We start from the raw sequence: 23,243 nt of genomic DNA on the forward strand, positions 1-23,243 counted from the left end.
TTTTTATAATTTTTTTTTGAATTTTCCTTTTTTCATATTTAAACTGGGGCTGTGAGTCTGGGGGAGGCAGGTAACAGAGGTGAAGAGCTGCTCTGTCATCTCTTGTCCTTATTGTCATATTAGTATTGACTGTGCTCACCTGGCTGAGGCAGTGCCTTTCAGGTTTCCTTGTGTTTCTCATATTTAGCCTGGGGCTATTGGACTGGGGGAAGCTGGTCACTGAGCTGAAAAGCAGCTCTATCATCTCCTGCCCTCAAGGTGAAATGGTAGTATTGATTGTGCTCACCTGCTTGAGGAAGGGACTTTCAGGTTTCTTACTATGAAGTTACTCTTTTTTTGCATGTCCACATTGTCTGTTCTTCTGGAGGAAGTTGTAATGCAGAGCCCACGCTTAGGGATCAGAGAGTTAGCTCTACCTCCTTGATGACTGTGTCTCTCTCAATTATATGGAATTCTTCTGCACAAGAGGTTTCTACTCAGCCTCATTTGTTTGTGTATTCAGTCATTTATATATATCAGTCATCTGGATAGTTTGATTAAGGTGTTTTTTGTTCTCCCCCCCCCCTTTTAAATACTACTTTGCGGCTCAATTCATCCCTACTTTAACCATTGGGAATTCTTTCCATTGGAGATCTTTCCATTATCTCCTGTTGTCCTTTAACATATTTTCTGGTTTTGTCCCAAAGTTTTTTCTTTCTGATATTTAAATTACCCTGACTTATATATTTACTGTGTTACTCTTAGTATCAGCCATTTCTTCAAAGAGTCATGGCTCCTTTGATTGGAGAGTGATATTAAAATCTTTCATCTGGCAGGGGCTGGGGTTGTGGCTCAGTGGCAGTGTACTCATCTGGCATGTGTGAGGCACTGGGTTCGATCCTCAGCACCACATAAAAATAAACAAATAAAATAAAGGTCTTTAAACAGTGTATAAAAAATATTTCATCTTGCATCTTGATCCACACAATTGACAATGCAAAGAAGTTTATGTGTATTCTAATCTTTTCATACCCCCTAGTTATAACTATGTTTATGTGGAACCATCTGTGAATGTATTAAGCAAAATGTGAGTTTATACTGATCTGCAGTCAATGGATTCTGACCCATTATGACATAGATCCCTCTGCCTTCATCCCTTGTTTATCATAATTTCTCACCCCATCAGTGGGAAATCTAGCTCCCAGTTTCTGCCATATAATTAATTCATTGTTCCATTATGAGCAATGAATTCATTATTGCTCCAGATTATGGGCTGTGACATAATAAGAAATACACATTCAGCCTCTGCACCCAGTTCCTGGTGCAGCACTCCTAAAATCTTTATATTTGCTGAGTGACAGAGGTGTTAGGAGCATTTTTTTTGTCCTAATATTGATTCTTTTACCTTGGTTATTTGCACAGAGCTCCTAAATCCTGCAGAATCTCCTGGAGGCCTAGGAGGGGCTTGTGCTTTAATAAGGACTTTTGGTGGGCTCTAGGGAAGCTTCAGGATGGAGGATGGTCATGAGAAAAACCACAGGAAGGGTGGTGCACCACAACTCCATGTAGATGGAGACTCCTGTGCTGGGAGGCACCTGGGCCTCATCCTGCACAACTCTTCCTCTGTAATTTTGTCTTTTCTAGAATGTCATAAAAGGTAAACTATACAGCATGTAGCCTCTTGAGCCTGGCTTATTTCACTTAGTGTACCAGGTAGAATTTATCTATTTCTCTGTGTAGGGTGGTAGTTCATTCCTTTATATTCTGTGTTGGTTATGCATTCAGGTATCAGAGGACATTCTTTTTTTTTTGAATTTTAATATTTATTTTTTAGTTTTCAGCGGACACAACATCTTTGTATGTGGTGCTGAGGATTGAACCCGGGCCGCATGTATGCCAGGCGAGCACGCTACCACTTGAGCCACATCCCCAGCCCTGGGAGGACATTCTTATTTGTGATCTGATCAGCATCATAGAGCTGCTATTCATAATTATATGCTAGTTTTGTTTTGACATACTTTTTCAAAGAATTTCTCTAAAAGAAGGTGATTTATAGGGACACTGTTGGGTTATAGATTGGACTTTTTTGCTTTGGGAAGAACTAGCACATCATCTTCCAAAATGGCCATGCCACATGTTCTCCTAGTAATGCCTGAGACTGCTGGTATCTCACATCCTGCAGCTGTTGGTGCACTGCTGTTTCTTAGACATCAGCAGTTCTAATAGCTGTGCCATACTACCTCACTATTGTTTTAATTTATGATTCCCTGATGATATGGGATGCTGAGCATCATTTTGTATAACTATGTGCCATCTTTTACAGAGTAGGAAAAAAGTGTGTGTGTGTGTGTGTGTGTGTGTGTGTGTGTGTGTGTGTGTGTGTTTGTGTATGCATGTGTGCATATGTGAGTTGTGTGTGTGGTGCTGGGGATTGTACCACAGGGCTCACATAAACTAGGCAAGTGCTCTACCACTGAGCTAATCCCATCCTTTAAAAAATTTCCTAGGCTGGGCTCAAGTTTGCAATCTTCTTGCCTCAACCTTTTCAGTAATTGGGGTTGTTGGCATGCAACAGTGCACTTCGTAAAAAATTGAACTTTATAAAGTCCATGTTATTGGTATTTTTTTTTTTAGTCAATTGGTATTTGGTATTGTGAGTTAAAACTCATCAGCAAGGACTGGCGAAGTAGCTCAGTATTAGAAAGTTTGTACAGCATGTGTGAGGCCCTACATTCAAAACCCCCCAAAACAAATATACACTACCATTACTAAATCTAAGATTACATAGATTTTCTTATTTCTTTCCAGATTTTTTTTTTTTTAGTTTTATCACATTTTAGTTGTGGACTATTATGAGTTAATTTTTGTAGGAGTTTCTGTTTGTGTCTACATTCATTTCACTTAATAAGGGTTGAATAATTTGTTCAATCACCATTTTTTTTTAAAGAGAGAGTGAGAGAGGAGAGAGTTAGGAGAGAGAGAGAATTTTTAATATTTATTTTTTTTTTTAGTTCTCGGCAGACACAACATCTTTGTTGGTATGTGGTGCTGAGGATCGAACCCAGGCTGCACGCATGCCAGGTGAGCGCACTACAGCTTGAGCCACATCCCCAGCCCTCAATCACCGTTTCTTAAAAGACAAGGATACTGGGTTTCATTTTAGTTTGAATTTCCAAAATCATGGCCTTGAGTAATCTAGATACAGTACTGAATTTCATCCATTTCTCAGGAATGTCATGGGGTGCCCATACACCACTGAATTGAAGCATTCTGTGCTGGGTCCTAATGACCACCAGAGGGTATGTGCCACTTTCATGGATATGGCAGTGTCATAATACTGTCACGGTGGAGTGATAATGCTAACATGTTGTCTGTGTGCAGCCTATAATGCTAATGTATTATCCATAGTAGCCTTTGATGCTATTGTGACCATATGTGGCCTCTAATACAAATATAGTGTCCACAGAGTAGCCTTGAACACTAACAGCTTCCATAACAGCTTCCATATTAATATAATGTCCACATCATGGCCTCTAATACTAAAATAATATTCATAACATGTCATCAAAAACTAATATAATAGCTACCCTGTGGTCTCTAATCCAAATATAATATACATACTATAACATCTAAGGCAAAGTAGTATCTCCCTGTGATCTTTAATACTAATATGATATCCATAGTGTAGCACCTAAGGCTAATATAATAGCTGCCCTGTGTCCTTTCATGTTTTTATGGTATCCATAGCTATTATGGTTTAGATATGAGTTATCCTTTATAATATTAATATGATATCTATAAGAGCTTTTAAAACTGATATAAGAGCTGTCCTATGTGGTGTTTAATGATGATAGTATTTTAAAGCTGATATTATATCTTTCCTATTCCCTTTAATCTTGATAACTTATCCATATTAATATATTTAACACTGACAAAATGACTGTACTATGGCATTTTTTTACGTCTTTTTTTTTTTTTAGTTTTGATGGATCTTTTAAAATTTCATTTATTTATATGCAATGCTGAGATTTGAACCTAGTGCCTCACACATGCTAGCCAAGTGCTCTACCACCAAGCTACAACCCCAGCCCATACTGTGGCCTTTAATACATTTATAATGTCCATATTATAGCATGTAAAACTGATATAATAGCTGCCTGTTGCCTTTAACATTAATAGCTATACAATGTGTATAAAACTAATAGTTTCCCATGACCTTTAATACTTACATATTATCCATATAATAGCATCAAAAATTGATATTACTTGCCCTGGAGTTTAATATTATAGCCTCAATGTAGCATCTCTAACTAATGTAATAGCTTCCCTATGGCCTTATATAATCATTCTCCTGTGGCTTTTAATATTAATACAATATTCATATTATATCATCTAATACTAATATAATAGCTGGCAATGTGCCTAAGGTATTAATATGATATCCACATATAGCATCTAAAACTAATAAAATAGCTGAATTTTTTGTCCCTAATACTTATAAGAGATCCATAGTATAGAATCTAAAATTAATAGAGTAGCTGCTCTGTGGCCTTAAACACCAATATGACATCTATTTGTAGCATCCAAAAGTGACATAATAGCTTCCCTGTGGCTTTATTGTTAATAAGATAACCATACTATAGCATTAAAAACTAAAATAATATCTTACCTTGCAGCCTTAATATTAATATGATATGCATACTATGGCATTAAAAATTAATGTATAGGTACCATGTGGCTTTTAATATTAAAATGCTGTGTATTTTACAGCATCTAAAATGAATACTATACACACACACACACACACACACACACACATACACAAACTATAGCTTCTAAAACTGACAAGGTGGTTGCTCTGTGGCCTTTAATATTAATATGATACCCATAAAGTAGCATCTAAAACTATTATGATAGCTGCCCTGTAGGGTTTAATATTAATATTATATCAATAATAATAATATAATATTCATACTATAGCATCTAAAATCAATATACACACTGTAGCATCTACAACAGATATATTAGCTGCACTGTAGCTTCTAACATTAAAATAATTTCTGTAGTATAGCATCCAACACTAATATAATAGCTGTATGATGGACTTTCTTACACCCTCTCCAAAAAACAAAAACCAAAAATTAATAAAATAGCTGCCACCTGACTCTTAATGTTTTATCCTTACTATAACACAGTAAACTAATAAAATAGCTGTAGATAGTAAAGACTGAGCTCATGAGGTTTCAGAGGAAAAGGCCTCTGTTGGAAATTGGATGAGAGGCCATTCTTGTTATATTCTAAAAAGTTGTCTACAGTTTGCCTATGTTCTGAGATGTTCTGTGAGGCTAAATTTAAAGGTGATAGAGTAATTAATCTGGCAGAAGAAATTTCAAGGCAACACAGAATTCAGGCAGTGACATGAATATTGCTGGCAGCTTTTAGCCAAATTTGGTATAATAATCAAAGATCATAAAGCAGAGCAGGAAGAGCACCTTTTAATTTGGTCAGAGTTAAACTAAATGTGTGAGTCAAACTGGAGCTTAGGAAGTTGTAATTGTTAAAACATTCTGACCACTAAAGAGATGCTAAATACTTTGCCCAGAGACAATAGGAAATAAGCCTTGAGTGCATCTCAGGAATTGGCAAAACCATGCCAATTTCAGGCTCAAAGTTTTAATTTATCTTTTTTTTTTGTACCAGGAATTGAACCCAGAGGTACTTAACCACTGAGTCACATCCTCAGCCTTTTTAAATATTTTATTTAGAGACATGATGTCACAGAGTTGCTTAGGGCCTTGCTAAATTGCTGAGGCTGACTTTGAACTTGCAATCTTCTTGCCTCAGCCTCCTAAGCTGCTGGGATTAGAGTCAGGCACCAACCTGCAGCTGACCCTTGACTAGGACAGGACCTCCTGGGAAGGGGTACCTGTGCAGTGTCCAGAGGTCATCTGGATGGAGGCAGGAAGCCCCTCCTTATTTTCTGTGCTCAGCCCCTATGGGGAAAGTTGTCTACTCTCAGTATACTGACTGCCAGCCCCCCTTCCCTTCCACCTATCTGACTTTGTCTTGGATTACTCCAAGCTTGTTGTATGCTCACTCTGTCAAAGGGCCAGCTGGGCCCAGTGGGCATAGGTGAGACACCATGACCAAGTGGAGTATCATCTTCTGTACATTCCTGAGGGACTCTCCCTGCTGAGATTAAAAGAGATATTTTGGCTGTTCCAAGGTGTGGATGGCAAGAGGGGAGCTGAAAGAGAATATGAGGGGTGGTTTGTTCAGCCCTGGACTTTCTGGGATCCAGGGCTTTGGGGACATAAAATATGGGTGGAAAATATTCAAACCATAGCACCATCCTTTTATATCAAAACATGGGATGATGGGCTCTATTTTAGCTAAAATATGCAAATGTATGTTGAATAACCAGAACAGTGAATTTCAGAGGTTGTGCATCAGGACTAGGTAGTGGCACAGCTCTCTCTACAACACTAAACAAGCTAATCAATCAACAGAATCCAAGCTCGGGATGCATTTGCTACCTGTGGAAAAGAGATGAAATTAAAATTTGGGATGGAGGTATGAAGCTGTATCATAATGTCCTCTAAGCTAATCAGAAGTGGGTCATAGGGACCCTAATGGCAGTCACCTCCAGGTTCTCCCCTAGATGTAGTTCTTTGGGGATCCTGGAGTTGCCTCCATGTTTATCTGTTGTATCCTTGGAAGCTCCTATGGATGGACAAAGATGCAGGCCTGGGTTGTTGTGCTTGCATTTTTCTGAGTTTACCACCCACATCCATAACTTTGAAATCTCTTTCCATAGGCAGCAACTGCACACTGAGCCTGAGTTTATCAGCTGCATATACAGGTTTTTCTATTCAGAACTCACTTTTCCCTCTGTGAGGTATGCAAAGGTAAGGGCAGTCCAGTTTCCAGACCGGAGTAGAGACCTGGGGGAGCTCAGAGACACCAGGGCCTCCATGGCATAGATTCGTAGCAGTTATGCTGTTTGTTTACCCATTGAAGCACATCCTGATTGCTTAAGCTATTGGGGCATTGTGAATAGAACTACTATATGTAATTGCATGCTGTTATCTAGATATACATTTTTTAAAGAGAGAGAGAGATAATTTTTTAATATTTATTTTTTAGTTATTGGTGGACACAACATCTTTGTTTGTATGTGGTGCTGAGGATTGAACCCAGGCTGCACATATGCCAGGTGAGCGCGCTACCGCTTGAGCCACATCCCCAGCCCTAGATATACATTTTTGAGGAAGTTTTCTATATTTTTAGGATTGTGTGGTGACACCATGTCTAACTTTAGGGAAAATGCCTAGTTTTTTTGATAGTGTTGAACTGTTGTGTGCTCTTACAACAATGCACAAGAGTGCCTGTGGCTGCTCATCATCCTCATGGTTGATACTACACTTAGTAAAGACCTTAGCAGCTCGGTAGGTGTGCAGTGCACCTTGGGGTCTTAGTTTGTGCTTTCCTCATGACAGGTGATACTAAGAATCATTTCTTTGCTTCTTTGCCATGTCGTATATTTCTTGTGAGTTGTCTGTTTATGTCTTTACCAATTATGTTGTCTTATTGTTGAATATCTCACTACATTTTTTTACACAGTTTGCTTTAGACATATATCTTCCAAAGATTCCCCCAGTGTTTGACTTGTCTTTTCATTTTCTTTATATGATTTTTTTTTACAGAGAAATTTACTACAGTCCACATCAGGTTTTCTTTCATGGATTTCTTGTTGTTATTGTTTGTTTGCTTGGTAGCTGGTATTGAACCCAGAGGAGCTTAACCACTGAGCCACATCCCCAGCTTTTATGGATTTTTTTGCAGGGGCTACATATAAAACCTTATCATGAAACATGTGGTCATGCACATCTTCTGGAGTTTTACAGTTTCCCATTTTAAATTCAAGTCTACGGAGTATTTTGTTAGGTTCTGGCATCCATATGTGTGGCTTCTTGAAGTGTGTTCTTTTGCAGTCAGTGCTGTCTAGTCTAGGTTTATAAACAGCTTCTTGGGAATTTCTGGAATGCACTGAATCTTCAGATAAGGTTTGAGATAATTTCATCTTAATTATATTATTGAGACCTGAGCAAAGACTATCTCTGCATTTATTTATATTTCATTTGATATCTTTATAAACATTTCAAGATTTTCTGAAAGTATGTTTGTACTTTAAGACTTACATGTAAGTACTTCAAATTTGGGGTCTCTATTTTAAATATTAATGCTTTAAAATGTTTCTTATTCCAGTTTATAAATTTCACTGTTTCCCCTACATGATGGCTGAAATATAGGAAATCAATGAAATTTTGTCTATGGGTCATGTACTTTGCTGCTTGCTATCTCCATCCATTCTGATCAAGACATAGGATGCTGGGCTCTATTTCTTTTTGATTTCCAAAATCATGACCTGGAATAGTCAGAACTATGAATTTCAGAGCTTCACTGTGCCTAGCACAAGGGGGTGTAGCTCTGAACAGCGAACACCCAGCACCCAGCATCCTGCACTGCCCACAGTGGCCAGTGGGGACACTCAGAACAACCTTCTCTGATCAACTGCTTTTGGGGGCTGTGTTCTGTGCCCTAATCATACTTCCTTCTCCTGGGGACCCATATAAGAGATGCCACATCTAGGGACTCCTAGGGGCTTTATATAAGGTGTAGACCAGAATTTTTTTTTTTTTATCCTGGGAACACACCTAGAAAGATACCATGGCCTGGGGATGCCTGGTGGATATGTCTATGGTGAGGACTAGAGCTTCCTTCTCCCTGACACCTACCCATGGAGACTCCACTGTGGAATCAGGATGACTGAGATCCACTTGAGGAAAACATGAGGAAGAAGCTTCTTGTGTACTGCCTGGTGTGCTGAGAAGGAGGTTCTGCCATGTTCTTTACTTTCTCAGGTAATATGTTAGCAGAACTTATTTTACAACAGTATTTCTTACTGAGGCTTTTGCTGCTCATTATCATGGTATGTCAATGTATTTTGTGTGGCTTGAGTGTCTGAGGACACAAATGCCCCCTCAAGATGGTTCAGGGAGGGCCCAGTGCCTGGAGTCTCATTGGGGCCTGAGGGTAAGGGCTCATGAAAATGCAGTAAGAAGCTCTCAGGAGCCTCCAGGGTGAGAGATGCAAAAATTATGATGGATCGCACTACCCAGAATCCTGGATAACTGCAGAATCCTCATTGCAGTTACCAGAGCCTTCTGCAGTGAAGGCAGCATGGGTCAAATGACAGACTGTGCTACCCATAATTCTTGGGGACCTGCAACTTGCAGAGACCTCTGCAGAGAGGGCTGTATTGACAAAAAATCAAACTATGCTGCCAATTACTTTTGGGTGCCTGCTCTGCCCAGGAGCCACTGGGGGTGAGAATTGTAAGGGCAGAATACCAGACTTCAATGCTCAGAATCTCTGGGGATGCATACATATCCTGTAACCCTGTAAGTCCCAGAGGATTTGGTGGTGATGGTTTTGTTGGTAGAGCTCACTTCCTAGAATCTCCAGGGTCCCAGGGAAAGCATGGGGTCTTCAGCTCCTGTGATGCTCAGCAGGACTGTGCAGGGCAAACACTAGACTGCATTACCCAGAACCCTCAGGGACTGCAGCTCCAAGAATCCTCTGTGATGAGTGGGCAAACCATTGAACTGCATTGCCCACAATCCTAAGGGGGAATTTTAGTTTCAGAATTTTCTGCAGTGAGTAGGAAAAACATAGGACGATATTACCCACAAATCTTGGTGCCAGCAGCTCTCAGGATCCTCTGTTGTGAGGACTGTTGGACTGAGAGCTTAACTACAGTATCCATAATCCTTGGTGGGGTGTGTTGCCGAGGTGAGTATGCAGCCTGCAACTCCCAGAGGCCTCCCAAGTGAGAGCTGTGCACTATGCAGGTCAGACTACACTACCTACAATTCCTGGGGACACACTTGTGAATGTGCTGCCTGCAATTCCAGGAGGCTTCCACAGTGAGGTCTATCAGTACCAAGGCAAGCATGTGGCCTTCAGTTCTCATGGCACTTGCAGTAGGGAAATGCAGGCAAAACACTAGACTACCTTATCCAGAATCCTCAGGGGGAATTGCAGTTCCCAGGATCTGCTATAGTGAGGGCTGCAGGGTAGGGAGGTAAACTACAGTACCTAGAATTCTTGGAGGTGCCCCGTGTCCATGTGGCCTGGAACTCTCAGAGGCTTCCACAGTGAGGGCTATGGAGGCAGAGGGCAAGACTATGCTACCCAGAATCCCTGGAGGCCTGCAGCTCCCAGACACCTACCTATTGAGCACTGCCGGGGCAAGCTTTGTATTGCACTACACAAACTCCCAGGGGTGTCTAGAGAGGCTTGTGCTACACAGATCCCAGAGTTTTGATGGTGAAGTCCACTTAGGTAGGATGGACTGCACAACCCAGAATAATCAATGGCCCACAGCTCTCAGAGACCTCTGTGGTCAGGGCTGACTGAGTAGAACTGACTACAATACTCAGAATTCCTGGGGGCTCTGAGCTCTAAGTAGTCACTTTACAGTTGAACATAGCACCAGGCTATAATACCCATGATCCTTGGGGGCTTGCAGCTTCCAGAATCCACTGTAGTGATGGCTGCATGGGCAGAACACCAGACTACTCTGTCCAGAATCCCTAGGGATGCCTGAGTGACTGTGTAGCCTGCAATTTCTAGAGACCTCTGGAGGGGGGGGGCGGCATTGTAGAGGACTAGATTACACTGCCCAGAATCCTGGGTTGGTGTATGAGGGTTAAAGTGCTATTTGAAGCCCCCATAGGCTTCTGGAGTGAGGGCTGAATGGTCAGAATTCCAGACTACACTGTTCAGAATCACTGGGGGTTCCTGAGTAGCCTGCAGCTCACAGAGGCCTCTGCAGCTGGGCTGCATTGTAGAATACAAGACTGCACTACCCAGAATCCTGGGGTTATGAGGGTAAATGTACTACTTGTAGCCTCTGGCTTCTGGGCTGAGGGCTGCATGGGTAGAACAGCAGAGTCCACTGCCAGGGTCCTCCAGGTTGCCTGGGCCTGCACATGGCACACAGCTTCCATGGTCCTGAAGGGCAAAGATGGTGTGGGCAGAGCACAGGACAGACTGAATGACCTAGAATGCTCTCAGGGGCTACTGGGAATTTGGTCTGAGCTCAGGTTCTTCTACCCTCCTACAGTGGTCACCCTGGGCTGGGAATTAACAGATTTTCTTAAAATTCCTGATTCTAAAATGGGGCAGACCCTGGCTAAGTCACTCTGTCTCAAAGACTACATGTCCCAGAAGCCTTTGAAGTGGTCTCTGCCCTTGGGCGCCTGAGTGAGGGTCTAGACTCCCTGTGGAAGCCTCCCTCTGTGCCTCTGCCCACCTGGCTCAGACTGCTGCAGCCCTTGGCCTGGTGGAGTGCAGGGAGGGGGTCTCCTGGACTCCATTTCTCCTCTCCTGAGATTCCACTACTCATGGTGCCACAGCCAGACCTAGTTACAGAAGTGGGAACAGATTTTATTCAATAACTGCTGAGGGTGGAAGAAGGCACTGACATTCACCAGGTAGCTGGGAGAGGCCCCGCCTCTGAGCCGGGAGCAGCTCGCTGCACGTGCACGTGGCCAAAGGGGCGTGGTCAAGAAGGGGCAGGGCCTCACCGCCATCTTTAATGCTGCCTCCCTGAGAGTGAGGAGAGCTGGTTTCCCACTCAGGACCAGCTCGGGAGAACCCCAGTTCACTGGAGTGTTGGGTCACTCCACAGAGAGGGGCAGAGCTCCCTTCTCAGAGCAGATTGAGAGAGACACCCAGGTTGGGGACCCTCGTGGGCCATGCCTCCAGGGACTCCTGGAGGTCCCTTCTCCTCAGAGCAGCCTCAGCGGACTCTTCGCTTAAAGACTTCGTGAGTCATGGCTCTAGGAATGCCTGGAGTTTCTTTGTCCTCAGAGCAGCCTGAGGGGGACGCCTGTCTTGGGGACCCTCATGTGGCATGTTTCTGGGGTTTCCAGGGTTTCCTGAGGGAGATGCCAGGGTTGGGGACCCTCACAGGTCATGACTCTAAGTAGGCCTGGGGTTCCCTTCTCCTCAGATCGGTCTGGAGGAGACGCCAGTGTGGGGACTCTCTTGGGTCACCTCTCTAGTGATGCCTGGGGTTTCCTTCTCTTCAGAGTTGTCTGAGGAAGACTCCTGGTGTGGGGAGCCTTGTGGGTCGTGTCTCTAGGGACACCCAGGGTTCAGTTCTCCTCAGAGCAGCCTGAGGGAGATGCCTGGTGTGGGGCAGCCCTATTTTGTATTATAGAGACAGGGTTTCACTGAGTTGCTTGGTGCCTTGCTTTTGTTGACACTGGTTTTGAACTCAAGATCCTTCTGCCTCAGCCTTCTGAGCCGCTTAGGTTTAAATATATTACTTCTAACAAAGCCAGAATTTATTAAAAATACATCCCCTGTATTTTGAATAATGAACCATCTTTTTTTTCTTTAATATTTGCTTAGTTTTGTTCAAAAAAAAATTATTTTTAGTTGTAGAAGGGCACAATACATTTACTTTATTTATTTTTATGTGGTGCTGAGGATCAAACCCAGTGCCTCACACATGCTAGTCAAGCACTCTACCACTGAGCTACCACTGCCACACATTTTTCTTTTGGTGGAGAGTTTAATTAGCAAGAAGCCACCCCTCCAGGACTCTCTTGCTAAGGCCTCCCCCTCCAGACCCTGCCTCTTCTCTTGACCCCACCAATATTCTTTGGCCCTGCCTGTCCTCCTGAACCACCTTCCCCCTCCTTCCTACCCTGCTTCTCTATGTCCTACTCATGTTCTAGGGCCTGTCTCTCCCTCAGGTCTCACCTGTCTGCCAGGCCCTGCCCCCTTGTGGCTCATTATCCCTCTCCTTCAGACCCTGTTTCTCCTCCAGATCTTTTCCTTCTTCCTGTCCTGCCCCTCCTCCAGACCTCACCCTTCTCCTCTTTTTACTTTTTTCACTTGCACATGGACACAATGCCTTTATTTTGTTTGTTTATTTTCATGTGGTGCTAAGGTTTGAACCCAGTGCCTCACACATGCTAGGCAAGCCTTCTACCAGGGAGCCATAACTCCAGCCCAATCCTCCTCCTCTTTAAGACCCTGCCTCTTCTCCAGACCCCACCCATCTTCCAGGCCCCCTCCTCCTCCTGACATTCCCTCCACCTCCTCCAGAATCTGTCCCTGCTAGTCTAGGATGAGCAGCTCCCTGGCTGCTGTGCTAATTGGCAGTATATTTGTAATGGTGCACAAATAACGTCCGTTGTATAAACACTGACATCCTGCATTGGATGAATTATCTTGACTGTATCAGAATTTTATATTCCATAAAATAACTTTAGAAAAGTCACCTTTCTCTCTTTTTATTTTCTCTATAGATCATGAACATTTGAAATAAAATCAGAATTTGTTAAAAGGCAGATGATAGTCAGCCTTGAGCCCTGATGATCCCAGCATCCCACCCAGTGGGGGAACTCTAAGTACCAGTCCAAGGTTTTGGTTTCTAATTGATTCATCTTCTTATTTTAGAGTTATTTTGTATTGTAATTCCCCATGGCCTCCAGGTCTCCAGTTCTGTGCAGTAGGTTTTTCCAATTCAAATTTTTGATTAATATTCTTTCAGTTTTCTACAGAATTTTTAAAATATATTTTTTTAGTTGTCAGTGGATCTTTTTATTTTATTTATTTATTTTGTTCATTTATATGTGGTGCTGAGGATTGAACCCAGGGCCTGACACATGCCAGGCAAATGCTCTGCCTTTGCACCACATTCTAGCCCTTAATAGAATTTTTAATTCTGTGGACTTCTATTTTTTTTATAAGGAATATTTTAAAAATTACTTTTAGCTTACTTTGTTTTTGATTGAGAAAATTGGCTTGTTTGAGAGAATTGTATTGTTTTGAAATGCTCATAATCAAATGATTTTAATTAATTTCCACTTATTAGGTATCTTTGGAGAGTGGATGTGCAGCTCAGTAGCAGACCACTTGCCTGGCATGTGAGAGGCCATAGAGTCCATCCCAGCACCACATACACACAGAAGATGTCTTTGACAGGACTCAAGCATGAGAGGTATGCTTTAAAAAGATCATGTATTGGGGCTGGGGTTGTGGCTCAGTAGTAGAGCACTCACCTAGCACATGCAAGGACCTGGGTTCGATCCTCAGCACCACATAAAAATAAGTAAATAAAACAAAGGTATTGTGTCCAACTACAACTAAAATAAAGATTTTTTTTAAAAAGGTCATGTATTCCCACATACATACATATACCACAGTGCCTCTTCCAAATTCATATGAAATTATTCTAAGAAAATTTCAAATCAGTTTTAAAAGAGAAGAGGGATGATATTTTTAATGTTAACTATTGATATTTCATATTTAAAACCACTATAGATGAAATCTCCTGAGATGCAAATCATTACCAAATGTAAGAGACAAGTCAGTAGCTGCTTTTTTGCAATTCAGATACATTTACTAAAAATAAGCTTTTTTTAAAAAAAAAGATATTTTTTCTTCTTTAAAATTTAGAAAGCATGTCCATATGTCCTATTAAAGTTCTATATTCATCAGAAAGTTCTCTTATTCCTTGCATACAAAGGGATGGGCCTTCTAATGAGCATGATACTTTATATTGTCAGGAATTCTTGTGGGAGAACTCTTTGTTTTGCCTCTGTTCAAAATATTATTTAAAAATGTATCAGTTTGCTTTTGATTTTAGAAATTTGACTTTCTTTCGAAATTATGTATTTATTAGTATTTAGAGTTATTACATGTGGGAAATGCCATGATTACATTTTATTCTAATGTTATCCTAATGTTGTGTTAATAATTTCCTAAGCTAGATTATGTTCATTTTTCTTATCAACAGTCAATAAAGCCTTTTTTGTTGTTTTGATGGTATGCTTAATGTGAACATGCTTTATGATGTGACACCACTGTTCATGATGGTCTAGGTATGCAATACACTATAAGGAGAGTGTTTTGATTCTGAGAGTCTCAAGTGTTTTAGGTCCAACATGTTTCCTTAAGAGGAATGATTATTCATTTTCTATTTGATTACACAAATAAGACACAACTTCTTTTTTTTTTTCCTTTTGTGGTTCTGGGGGTTGGTCCTAGGGCTTCTTGCATGCTAGGACATCTTTCTAACACTGAGCTACATCCCCAGCCCCATAGATCCTTTAGTTGTCATTAGCTTCAAGCTGAGCTAGTGACAATAAAATTACTTAGAATTTCAACTAGATTTAGACTCATGCAAGAGTTTGGGCATCCATAGCTCCTTGTGATTTCTAAAAGGTAGAGTTTCCTACAACACAGCAGCATCTATATCACTCCTGGACTGATCTGACACCTCGGCTTCTCTTGGCTCACCACTTCCTGTAGAGGTCTTGGAGGAAATGGATGTTCTTTGACTATTTGTCCCAGTGCAAATATTTGATTATATTGCTGCTAAAATGTATTCATAGAAATAAAATAGAGACAAGGATTTTTTGGGATAAGTGATTCAGTCACAGTGAGTCAGTTTGCCATTAGAACATTTTTTTTATAAAGTCACTCTTTCAGGAAAGTTAAACCAGGAGTTAAAATAAAATCTCCAAAATGTCATATTTTTCCTCTGTAGTGATCACGTTTTAAGAAGGAAAACCTAGAACCTAGTGACAACATAAAAATATAATAAGTTAACATATGTTATTATTTCAACATGAAATATGTAAAAGAGGCATATACTTTGAATTTTTTTTTAAAAAAATTAGTTGTAGTTGGACACAATGCCTTCATTTTCATTTATTTCTTTTTATGTGGTGCTGAGGCTCAAACCTAGCACCTCACACATGCTAGGTGAGTTCTGTATCACTGAGCTACCACCCCAGCTCACATACTTTGAAATTTATATTAGTTTGAACTATTTGATTTTTGTGTTATAAATGTTCATAATAAAATACAGAACTAGCTAAGAGTGTCAGTTACTAGTAATTAACTGTATGAATAATTAAACAAGTAGGTGTTTGAGAAAATATAACCATGTCCTAAGGTTTTACTTTAGAGTAGTTTAATCTTTTTTGGGGGAGGTTACTGGGCATTGAATCCATGGGTGCTAACCCTAATCCTTTGGCATTTAATATTAATATTTACCCATATTATTGCATCAAAAAGTGATATAATAACTGCCCTGTGGACTTTAATACTAGTATAAGATCAATACTATAAAATGTAAGTGATATAAATGCTACCTTGTGACTTTAAGTACTTACACTATATCCAACTATTATAAAATTGATAAAATAGCTTCCCTGTGTCAATTAATACTAATGTAATATCCTCATTCTAGAATCTAAAGCTAATATTGTATCAGGAAAGTGACATTTAACATCAATGTGGTATCAATACTATAGCATGACAAACTAATGTAATAGATTCCCTGTGGAATTTAATACTAATATAATATCCTAATACACCATGTAAAATAAATATGATAGCTCTACTGTAGCCTTTAATACTGATGTTATATCCATTCTAAAGTATTTTATACCAATATATTAGCTGTCCTGTGAACTTCATGCCAACATGATATCCATATTGTAGCATCTAATGCTAATATAATAATATCTTCCCTGTAACCTTTAATATTTACCCATACTATTGATACTATAATGTAATATCCAGATTATAGCATCTAAGACTAATATACTATCTGCCCAGTGAATTCCAGTAATAATAAAATCTCCACAGAGAAGCACATAAACTTAATATAAGAGCTGTTTTGTGTCTTTTCATGATCATATGATATCTATAATATGCAATCTAAAAGTAACAGTAGCTGACTTTGGTTTTTAATATTAATGTAATATGCATACTATAGCATCCTAAAGTACTATAGCAGCTTTGGTATGGATATGGTATATCCATACCAAAGCTTCTAAAACTAGAATAATAGTGCCCTGTGGCCTTTAATGCTAATAGGTATTCATACTACAGTATTTAAGGCTGATACAATAGCTGAATTGTGGTCTTCCATATCAATGCAATGTCAATATTATAGCATATTGAACTAATGTAGTAGCTTCCCTATGACATTTATATGCCAATATAGTATCTAACCTATTCACTTTAATACTAACATGATATTTGTACTGTAGCCTCTGAAACTGATATAATAGCTAATTTATCATCTAAAAGTAATATAGTAGCTGCCCTGTAACTTTAAAACTATTACAATTTTTATAGTATAGCATCAAAATTAATATAATAGCTTCCCAGTGGCTTTTATATTAATATGATATCTGTGCTACAGTATATCCAATACTAATAAAATAGTGTCACTGTGGCTTTAAATACTAATATGATATCCATGCTACTGCAACTGAAGCTAACATAATAGATGATTTTTGTCCTTTAATCTTACTATAATATCTATATAATAGCATATATTACATAATAGATGATTTCTGGCTTTAAATATTAATATTATATCCATAATATAGCATCTTAAATTAATATTACATATGTCCTGTCTCTTTAGGACAAATATTATATCCATACTGTTGGATTTAAAACTAGCATAATAGATACCTTGTGGACTTTAATACTAATACACTACCCATACTGTAGCTCCTAAACTTAATATAGTAGCTGCCTGGGCCCTTTAATATGATATGTAATATGATAAACATATTGTGCTCTTTAAAACTAAAGTAATAACTGCTCTGTGGCCTTTAGTGCTAATATAATATTTATAATATACCATGTAAAACTAATGTAATAACTTCCTTGTGTCCTTTAATATTGATAGTGTAGCATCCAAAACTAATATGATAGCTGCCCTCTAGACTTTAATATCATAATATTCATACTGTGACCTCTAAATTTAATATAATAGCTGTTCTTGTGGCCTTTATTATTGGTATGTTATTCATACTATAGCATGGAAAACTGATTAAGTAACTGTTCTGTGGCCTTTAATATTAATATGATTTCCATATTATAGCCCAAAAAAAACTGATATCAGAGGTCTTTATTACTAATAGATGCAAACTATAATATCTAAAACAAGTAAGTAGCTGTGCAATAGAATTTAATACTAAGTGACATCCATGCTAAAGCATGTTAAACTAATAGCTCCCCTGTAGCTTTTGATACTAATATTATAGTCTCCAAAACTGATGTAACAGATGTCCTGTGGCCTTTAATATTAATGTTACATCATTCCTATAACCTGTGAAACCAATTTAATAAGTATCTTATGAAATTTAATATTCATTTAATATCCATAATATAAATCTAAAACTGATAAACAGGTGCTCCATATAAAACTGGTAAATAGGTCCTATAGTATTAATATGATATTGTATCACCTTAAACTAATATAATGTCAGCTTTGTGGCCATTAAACTAATATGATATTTATAGGATAGTATTAAAACCAATAAACTTCCATGTTGACTTTAATGCTAACATGATATCCATACTTGAGAATCTAATAGTACATAATTATTGACCTGGAGTGTTTAATTCTAATATGATATTCATATTGGAACATCTGAAACTGATGCAATAGTTGCCCTGTGGCCTTTGATATTTATATGATATCCATCCTATAGTATCCAAAGCTAATAAAATATATTAGCTACCCTGTGGCCTTTAATATTAATATAATATCCATACTGCAGCATTTAAAATAATAGATGGGGCTGGGGATGTGGCTCAAGCGGTAGCGCGCTCGCCTTGCATGCATGCGGCCCGGGTTCGATCCTCAGCACCACATACCAACAAAGATGTTGTGTCCGCCGAGAACTAGAAAATAAATATTAAAAATTCTCTGTCTCTCTCTCTCTCTCTCTCTCTCTCTCTCTCTCTCTCTCTCTCTCTCTCCTCTCTCACTCTCTCTTAAAAAAATAAAAAATATAAAATAAATAAAATAAAATAATAGATGCACTGTGGCCTTAATATCATATAATTGGTTTGGATATGCTCATGTGTGAGACAATGTAAGAAAGTTTAAAGGTGAAATGATGGGTTATGAGAGCCTTAACCCAAATTAGTAATCCTCTGACAGGAATTAACTGAGTGGAAACTGCAGGCTAATAGTGTGTAGCTGGAGGAGGTGGGTCATTGAGGCTGTGCCTTTGGGGTACTTATTTGGTGAGCTATGCCTAGGTTCTCTGCTTCCTGATCACCACTTTCCTTCACCACACTCTTCTGACCCACCTTAAGCCCCAAGGAATGGAGTTGGCCATCTATTGGCTGAGTTCTCTGAAACTGTGAGCCCCTAAATGAACTTTTCCTCCTTTAAAATTGTTCTTGTCAGATCCTTTGGTCAAAGCAGTGAAAAAGATGACTGAAACAATAACATACATGACATAGATCTAAAACAAATACAGTAGTTGCCCTGATGCCTTTAATACTAATATGGTATTAAGAGTGTAACATCTAAAAGTGATATATAATAGTTTCCCTGTGACATTTAATGTTAATATAATATTCATGCCATAACATCCCAAACTAACATTATAGGCTCCCTATAGCCTTTTATACTAAAGTAATATCCGTACTATAGCATTTCAAGCTAATATAATATCTTCCCTGTGGCCCATAAAACTAATGTAATACATACTATTGCATCTAAAATTGATATAATAGCTACTCTGTATCCTTTAATATCAATAGATATCCTTATTATAGCATCTTAACTTGATATAATAGTTGCTCTTTGGCCTTAATATTTATATGATACCCATAATAGCATCTAAAACTAATAAAATATTAGCCCTGTGACCCTTATAGGTAATATGATACCCAAACTATATCTCCTAGAACTAATATAATAGCTAGACTGTGGCATTTAATATTAATATTTTATCCATATTATGCCCTCTGAAACTAATAAAATAGCCCCCTTGTCATTTTAAGTAAAATATCCATATGATAGCAATAAACCCTATAATATAGCATATCCATATGATAGCATATAAAGTTATCATAATAGCAGACCTCTGGCATTTAATAGTAATCTGTTGGGCTGGGGATGTGGCTCAAGCAGTAATGCACTCGCCTGGCATGCTTGATATGGAACTACAGATCTTGTTTTCCCAGCTGGATTTTGGTCTTGTTTTGGTCCCATCTCTTCTTTCTATGCCCCTATTTATCACTTGTAGAATGGAAATGTTTAATCTATGCCATTATATATTGGATTATGTAGCTTGCTGTGATTTTTATGGGGTCTCATGCTGACATTTCCTTAAGTTTCAGAAGAGGTTTTGGACTTTGACTTTTGGGGAATACTGGAACTGTTAAGAACATGTGGACTCCTGGATATGAACGCAATGTATTTTGCATCATGAGATGGACATGAACTTTTGGGGGGCCAAGGGCACAATGTTATGGTTTAGATATGAAGTGTTACTCTAAAGCTCATGTATGAGAAAAGGTAAGAAAGATTTAAAGGTGAAATTACTTGGTTATGAGAGCCTTAACCTAGTGAGTGCATTAATCCATTAATAGTGTTTAACTGGATGGTAACTGTAGGAAGGTAGTGTGTAGCTGGCGAAGGTGGGTCACTGCTGGCATTTCTTTGGAGTGTATATTTGTCTCTGGTGAGCAGAACTCTCTATCTGCTTCCTCTTTGCCATGTCTTGATTTGCTTCCTACCTCTGTACCATTTGGGCAAGAGCCATGGAGTTGGTCTTCTATGGACTGAGATCTGGAAAATATAAGTGTCAAATAAAATTTTCATTCTCTAAAAATTGTTCTTGTCAGGAATTTTAGACACAATGACAAAAAAGCTTACTAAAACAATACTGTAGTATCTAGAAATAATAGTGGCCCTTTGGCCTCTTATATCAATAATATAGCATCTAAAATTAATAGTTACCCTGCAGTGTTTAATCAAATTATGATATAAATATTATAGCATCCAAAACTAATACCTTCAATGGCTTTTAATACTACTATGATATCCATGATATTACAACTAAAACTAATATTATAGCTTCCCTGTGGCCTTTAATATTAATGTAATATCAATAATGTGCTATTATATTAGCTTTATAGATAACTGTATGGATATTAATATTAAATATTAATATTAAATGTAAGGAAAATAAAAAGAGACAGAGAGAGAAGATGCAGAGTCAGAATGACAGAATGGCAGAATGGTCAAGCTGCCAGCTTTATTTATATCAATAGGTTGCATTTGGTCATTGGCATCAGTGATATACTATTGTTTCTTGTGTCATTTGGAAGGTTATAGAGTTAGCAACGTTATGCAGCTTATTCCTCAGTTACATTCTACAGTTACAATATGCAATGTTAGAAGCTTTGTGTAGCTATCAAGAAAGTTTATTGTTTATAGTTACTATTAGGTGGGCAGGTCCATGAGCATGGGAGCTTGGTGAAACATTTTTATTGTATAACAAGAGTGTTTCTTTATTCCCAGGAGCTGTGTGCCTGCGATCAAGGTCAAAGCCGATAAGACTCTAGCAGAAAGCCTTCTAATGCAGGGCATTGCTACAGCAGGTAGGCATCTCATGTCTTTGCACAGAAGTTTTCCTAGCATCCAGGCATTCCTCGTCTTGGCACAGAAACTTCCTAGCCACCAAGCATGCCACATTCATGAAGCCATCAGAGACCCCAGTCCCAAACACAGAACCCTTGTGGGCCAAAGGGAAGCTTTAAGGCCAAAGGAAAGCTGTTATATCAGTTTTACATGCTATAATGTGGATATAATATTAGTTTTAAAACTGAAGAGCTGCCTGTGACCTTTTAATACAAACATGTCATCCATACTATGAAATTGTAATGGATATAATAGCTCCCCCGTGAACTTTATAACTAATATGGTATCCATATTATGGCATCAAAAACTGACATAGTAGCTGAAATGTGTAATTTAGTATTATATCCATGCTGTGGAACTAAAACTAATAACATACCTTTCCTGTGGCCTTTCATATTAATGCAATGTCCATATTATAGGATCTAAAACTAATATAATAGCTGTCCTATGGCTTTTAGTACTAATATGATATCCATATTATAACATTTGTAAAGGTCCCTTAATATTAATATGATATTGATAAACTAGCACCTAAAACTAATAAAATATTTTCCTGTGGGCTTTAATACTTTTTAAAATTTAATATATTTAAATATATATTCATAGATACCATCTAAAAACAATATATTAGCTTCCCTATGGTCTTAAATATTAATATAATATTCATACTGTGACATATAAAACTAATATAATAGCTACACTGAATTTTTTAAAAATATTGTTTTAATTGTATATGGAAACAATACCTTTTTTTTTTTTAAATGTGGTGCTGAGGATTGAACTCAGTGCCTCACATGTGCTAGGCAGGCACTCTACAAATGAGCCACAACCCCAGCCCAACTACCCGGTGACTTTTAATAATAATATAACATCCATAGAGTAACCCATAAAACTAATATTGTAAATTCCATGGATATTATATTAATATAATCATTATATTATTATTATATTATTATTAATTATTAATATGACATCCTTGTTATAGTATCTAAAACTGAAGATCTCTTCTATGGCCTTTACTATAGCTATTAAAAGTGGAATAATAGTTTTCTTGCAGCCTTTAATACTATACTAACATGATATCCATACTCTACCATCTAAATATAAAAAAATAGCTTCCTTGGAGTCTTTAATAATAATGTAATATAGTACTACAGCATCTAAAACAAATAGAATAGCTGCCATGTGGCCTTAAATACTATCTTATTCATATTATTAGATAATGCTGACAAAATGGTTGCACAGAATAGATGCTATAACAGAAACATGATAGCCTCATTATGGCATGTAAAACTGATACAACAGCTGCCCTGTGACCTTTAATACTAACATTATCCATATGATAGCTTTGAAAATTTATAAATTATCTGCCTGTGGTAGGTAATTTATCCTTACTATAGCATCCTTATTATAGCATCTAAAACCAATATAATAGGTTCCCTGTGGATTTTAGTACTAATATAATATTCATATTATAGAACCTTAATGTAATATAGTATCTGCCTTGTGATCTTTAATACTAATAAGATATCCATACAATAGAACCTAAAAGTAATATTATAGCTGTCCTGTGGGCTTAAATACTGACATGATATTCACATTATAGCTTCAAAATTGAATATAGTAACTGTCTGTGTTTTTTAATTCTAATATGATATGCATATTATTGTATCAAAACCTAAGATAATGTATGCCA

General features: G+C 38.2%; 1 long non-coding RNA gene across 1 annotated transcript in view; it reads left to right on the top strand.

The window, feature by feature from the left end:
• Positions 1–21,627, top strand: part of LOC308636098 — a 140,449-nt gene extending 118,822 nt beyond the window's left edge. Inside the window, exons 2-3 of the long non-coding RNA XR_014019343.1 lie at positions 20,236–20,419; positions 21,428–21,627. This is a non-coding gene — a long non-coding RNA (uncharacterized lncRNA). The remainder of the gene's footprint in view (positions 1–20,235; positions 20,420–21,427) is intronic.
• The last annotated feature ends 1,616 nt before the right edge of the window (positions 21,628–23,243 follow it).

This window comes from Spermophilus citellus, assembly GCF_964194105.1.
Source record: "Spermophilus citellus genome assembly, chromosome: 17".
NCBI classification, from domain to species: domain Eukaryota; kingdom Metazoa; phylum Chordata; class Mammalia; order Rodentia; family Sciuridae; genus Spermophilus; species Spermophilus citellus.